Source organism: Tenrec ecaudatus, chromosome 5, assembly GCF_050624435.1.
Source record: "Tenrec ecaudatus isolate mTenEca1 chromosome 5, mTenEca1.hap1, whole genome shotgun sequence".
Classification (NCBI taxonomy): Eukaryota; Metazoa; Chordata; class Mammalia; order Afrosoricida; family Tenrecidae; genus Tenrec; species Tenrec ecaudatus.
Genome location: NC_134534.1, coordinates 84,400,389 through 84,406,022, shown reverse-complemented (window position 1 = coordinate 84,406,022; position 5,634 = coordinate 84,400,389). Strand labels below are relative to the sequence as shown.

General features: G+C 38.7%; 1 pseudogene; it reads left to right on the top strand.

The window, feature by feature from the left end:
- Positions 1–221: 221 nt before the first annotated feature.
- LOC142448822 (eukaryotic translation elongation factor 1 epsilon-1 pseudogene) lies at positions 222–745 on the top strand (annotated as a pseudogene).
- Positions 746–5,634: the final 4,889 nt, after the last annotated feature.

Here is a 5,634-nt window from a genome sequence, read left to right as displayed (position 1 = left end):
GGAGACCCCTGCCAGTTCTGAGATGCGTATACCCTCACTGATTTGGCTTTCCTTCTGCAGTTGGCGTCACTGCATGTGTTTTGTGAGATTGAGGAGGACTTTGTAGATTGGTGTCAGACATATGGGCTAATGTTGGACTTCTAGGTTTCGACAGTACTGGGTTGGGATACTTTCTTAATGTACACTTGCCCTTTATATAAAACTCTTTCTTTGGCCGCAAGATGGCGGCCGCCGCGGAGTTGAAGCTGCTTGAGAGGTCCCTGGGGCTGAGTCAAAGGAACAAACACGGGGCCCAGGGTGAGCGCCAGATTCCAGTTCTTCAAACAAACAATGGGCTGAGTTTAACAGGATTAACAACAATAGCAGCTCATCTAGTCAGGCAAGCCAACAAGGAATCTTTGCTGGGGAGCACTGCCGAAGAAAAAGCAGTCGGGCAGCAGTGGTTGGAATACAGGGTCACCCAGGTAGAGGGACACTCCAGTAAAGATGACATCCTCATTCTGCTGAAGGAACTTGATTCTTATCTTGAAGACAAAGTCTACCTTACGGGCTATAACTTTACCTTAGCTGATATTCTGTTGTACCATGACTGCACCACTTTATAGTTGAGCTGACGGTTCAAGAGCAGGAGAAATATCTGAATGTGCCTTGCTGGTTTGGCCACATTCAGCACTACCCAGGGATCAAGCAGTATCGGACTAGTGTTGTCTTCATCAAAAATAGACTGTATACCAGTTCCCATTAGAAGGTTCCCAGGCCACACAGAAGAGTTATTAACACGTTTCAAGTGAAAAATGCATTCTGGACCAGAGGACTAGCATAAATTGATAGTCAGTATTTGTTGACTGGAGCTAAATTTTAAAGTGTACACTTCTGTTAGAATGTTTTATTTGTTCTTTGGTTGAAATTTTGCAATTTTTTTAATGTAAAAAGTGTTGTCAAAATCAAGTCATAACTTACCGTGTCTTATAGGTGAAATTTTAATAAAAGTTGCAAATCAGTGGCTTAATCCATATGGAAAAATAATGTTTTCCACGGGTGACGTATTTAGCTATTTGTTGACCTCTCTTTTATATTTTAAAATTCATTTTCCCCCAATGGACATTTAGCTAGTTTGTTTATTATCATCTATAATAAATTGTGCCAAGGCAAGGGAAGAAAGATGGACTTGTTTTAAAATATTTATGTGAGCTAATAAATGTGGTTAAAAAAGTCAAAAAAACAAAAACAAAAAAACACACCTCTCTCTTTTACATATGAGTTTCTGTGGATTTGTTTCCCTAGTTTACCCAGACTAACACATGATCTCACCACTGTCAAAATAATGTTGACATAAGGGATCTCATTATCAACATTGGTGTTCATCCAAGCAAAATAATATCCTTGAAAACTTCAATCCTTGAGGTCTTTTACCGCATAATGAAAAATTAAACGTCTGTGGAAGAAAAAAAAAAAGAAAACTTCAATCCTTTCTCCATTTTTCGTGATGTTATCTATCGGTCCAGTTGTGAGTGTTTGGGTTTTCTTTACATTGCCTTGTGAGCCACACAGAAAACTTTTATTTTCATTGCAAGTGCTTCAATTCTTCCCTGCATTCAGCAAACAAGGTTGTGTCATTTATTTTATAGGTTGTTAATGACCTTCCTCCTACACTGATGCCATGTTCTTTATATAGTCTAGTCTAATTTCACAGATTATTTGCTCAGCATACCAACTGAATAAGTATAGTGAAAGGATCTAACTCTGAAGAATGCCTTTCGTGATTTTAGACCATGCAGTGTCCTCTTGTTCCATTCAAAGAACTACTTCTTGGTCTATGTATATGTTCTGCATGAGTACAATGAAGTATTCCGTAATTCCCTCGATTTGTAATGTTATCCGTAGTTTACTATAATCCACATATTCAAATGCCTTTATGTTGTCAATAAAACCCAAGCAAACACTTTCTGGGAGTCTCTGATTGCAGCCCAGATACATCTGATGTCAGCATCCAGCTTAAATTCCTGGCAGTTCCATATTGATTTTTAAATTATCCTCAGCAAAATTTTACTTTTATGTGAGATTAATGATATTGTTCAGTAATTTCTACATTCTGTTGAGTCACTTTTCTTTGGAATGAAGACACCGATGGATCTCTTCCAGCCAGGTAGCGAGCTGTCCTCTAGATTTCTTGGCATACACTAGTGAGCACTTCCAGTGCTGCAGCAAGTTTTGAAACATTTCTATTGGAATTCTGTAAAATCTTGGAGCTTTGTTTTTTGCTAATGCCTTCATTGTAGCTTGAAATTCTTCCTTGAATATAATTTGTTCTTAATCATCTCTTCCCTTTTGAAATGGTTTATAGTTGACTAATTCTTTTTGGTACAGTGAATCCGTGTATCCTTCCTGTCATTGTTGTCATCTTGTAAAGATTGTTTTATTGGCATATAGCTCATATATTATAAAATTTAATGATTCCATCAGACTAAGATTTGTGCAACCATCACAATCAATTTCAGACTATCTTCTGCTTGTACTCACTGTTGTAGCTCCACATCTCCCCCATCCTTCCCTTCTATGGCCCTAGGCAATTAGCAATCTGGCTACTGCTTCTATAGATCTACCGATCCTGGGTCCCATATACAGAAAAAAATAAAACATCAACAGGAAAAAAATTAACAAGGACTAGACAAAACAGAAACTCCTTAATAAAAGAAACCAGAAAATATTAAAAACTGCGACAACTCTAAAATGAGCCAAAAGGGAGATCAAATAAGAAGACATTACATTTTAACTTCACAGTCATTGTTGTTGTTATGTGCCATTAAGTCAGTTCCGACCAATAGTGTCCCTGTGCACAACAGAACAAAACACGGCACGGTCCTGCTCCATCCTCACAATTGTTCCTTTACCCGAGCCCATTGGTGCAGCCACTGTGTCAATTCATCTCACTGAGGGCTTCCTCTTTATTGCTGGCACTTCACTTTACCACCCACGCTCTCTTCTGACAACATGGCCAATGTACGTCGTAAGAAAGGTATTTGCCATCCTTGCCCCTAAGGATCATTCTGGCCAGATACTTCTTCCAAGGCAGATTGATTTGTGCTTTTAGCAGGTTCATGGTACTTTCAATAGTCTTCTCTGGCACCATAATTCAAGTGTATCAATTCTTCTTCAATCTTCCTTACTCAATGTTCAACTTTCACATGCACATGAGGCGATGGAAAATACCATGGCCTGAGTCAGGTGCACCCCAGCGTTCAAAGTAAACTCCTTGCTTTTCAAACCTTTGAAGACATCTTGGGAAGCAGATTTATCCAATGCAATACAATATTTGATCTCTTGACTGCTGCTTCTATAAGCATTGATTGTGGATTCAAGCAAGACAAAATCTTCGACAACTTCAGTCTTTTCTCCATTTTTCATGATGTTACCTATGGGTCCAGTTGTGAGGATTTTTGTCTTATTTACATTGAGTTGTGATCCACACTGAAGGCTGAAATCCTTAATCTTTATTAGCAAGTGCATTCAAGTCCTCCTCACTTTCAGCAAGCAAGCTTGAGCTATATGCACATCACAGGTTGTTGATAAGCCTTTCTCCAATCCTGATGCCACATTCTTTATATAAACCAGCTTCATTTAAGCAGCATACAGAATTAACAAGGATAGAGAAAGACAACAACACAGGCACACATCTTTCTTGATATTAAGTCATGCCGTATTTCCTACTGTTTACACAACTACGAGATCCAAGGACAAGGTGCCACAGAAGCACAATTAAGTGTTCTAGAATTCCCAATCTTCTCAAAGTTATCCACAGTTTATTATGCTCCACACAGTCTAATGTCTTTACACATAATCAATAAAACACATGTAAACATCTTTCTGGTATTTTCTGCTTGAACCAAAATCCATGTGCCATCAGCAATGATATACCTTTTTCCATGTCCTCTTCTGAATTTGGACCGAACCTCTGGGACCTCCCTGTCAATGTACTGCTGCAATTTTGGGGGATGCTCTTTAGCAAAATTTTACTTGTGTGTAATATCAGTGATATTGTTCTCTAGTTGGAACACTCTGTTGAGTCACTTTCAATTTGAAAGGATGCAAATATGGATTTCTTCCAGTCAGTTGGCCAAGTAGCTGTCTTCCAAATTTCATGACATAAAGGGGTCAGTGCTTCCAGTGCTTCATCAGTTTGTTGAGACATTTTCACATCTCAAGGGTTGATCATTAATAGATCTTGCTGTTGCTTCTCTGTACCTTGATTCATGTCCCATCAGCCAATGAAGATCTTAAGTACTCCACTCCCACAAACTTTAACCAATGCACATCACCATGGTTGACACTACTTGGAGCCATCAGCTCTTCCTCAGTCCCATTTTGAGGACCCTCTTACCCTACAAACCCCTCCTTTAGCACAATTTCCAACAGTGTTCTGCTTCCACGCCACATTTTGGAAATATTTTGAAGCTGTGCTCTTTCCTCCAAAGTGGGCGCCAAGTACTTGTTCGGTGTCTGTTCTGAGTCTGGAATCTCTGCTGAAACCTGTGCATTTTGGGTGACCCTCTTGGCATTTGAAACAATATAGCTTCTAACATCACAGCAACACACAAGCCACCACAATAAGACGAACTGACAGACAAGTGGTGATTAACTTAACTACATCTGCTACAATCAAATTTACAATGCTCTCTTTCAGCTAGCCGGCTATTCCTACCCCTGGACTATGGTAAGAAGGAATTCATCAGTGGCTTAATCCGAGGAGGGACCCTGTAAATGGATTTTGGGGTGCCACTGTCATTCATAGTCTTCTGTAGGTTGGGTGGCCACAATCCTTCGGTACTGTTTTGATGCTTTCTATATCATTCAATATTTTGTCCATAGAATCACTCACTATTTCAACTTCAGGTTGAATTGTTCTTCAGTGTCCAATACCTCAACTCTGCTCTTGAGATGGTTTCTAAATTAAGACGGGACATACTCAAGATTGTACTTTGACTCTTATGGGCTTGTTTTAACTTTCTTCAGCTTCAACTCAAACTTGCACATCGTGCACATGACCTGGCCTTCTCTTGGCTAATGGCCTTGAGCTTTTTCATTGTCTGTTCCCACGGATGTAGTCAACTTGATTCTTGTATAGTCCATCTGGCAAGGTCCACATGGAGAGTTACTGTTCATATTGCTGAGAAAAAGGATTTGTAATTACAAAGTGTTTGGTCTGGTAAAATTCTCCCATGCTATCTCCAGTTTTGTTTCTATTACAAAGGCCATATTTTCCAACTACTGATTTTTCTTCTTTGTTTTCAACTTTCACATTCCAAACAGCCATAATTCTCAATGTTTGATTAATTTCAGATGGAAGAAGTTGATAGAATTCTTTAATTTCTTCACCATTGCCTTCAGTGGCATAAATTTGAACAATAGTTTTATTAATTCATCTTCCTTGTAGGCATATTAGTTTTACTGTATCACATTCAGAATTATACTTGAAGATAGATTATTCTTTCTGATGCTGAATGGGACACTAGTTCTCTTGGATCTGTCACTCAAGTCCTAGTAAACCATATGATTTTTGACCCAAAATGACCAACATCAGTCTATTTCAGCTTACAAATGCTTAGCATATTAATCTTTATGAATTTTATTTCATTT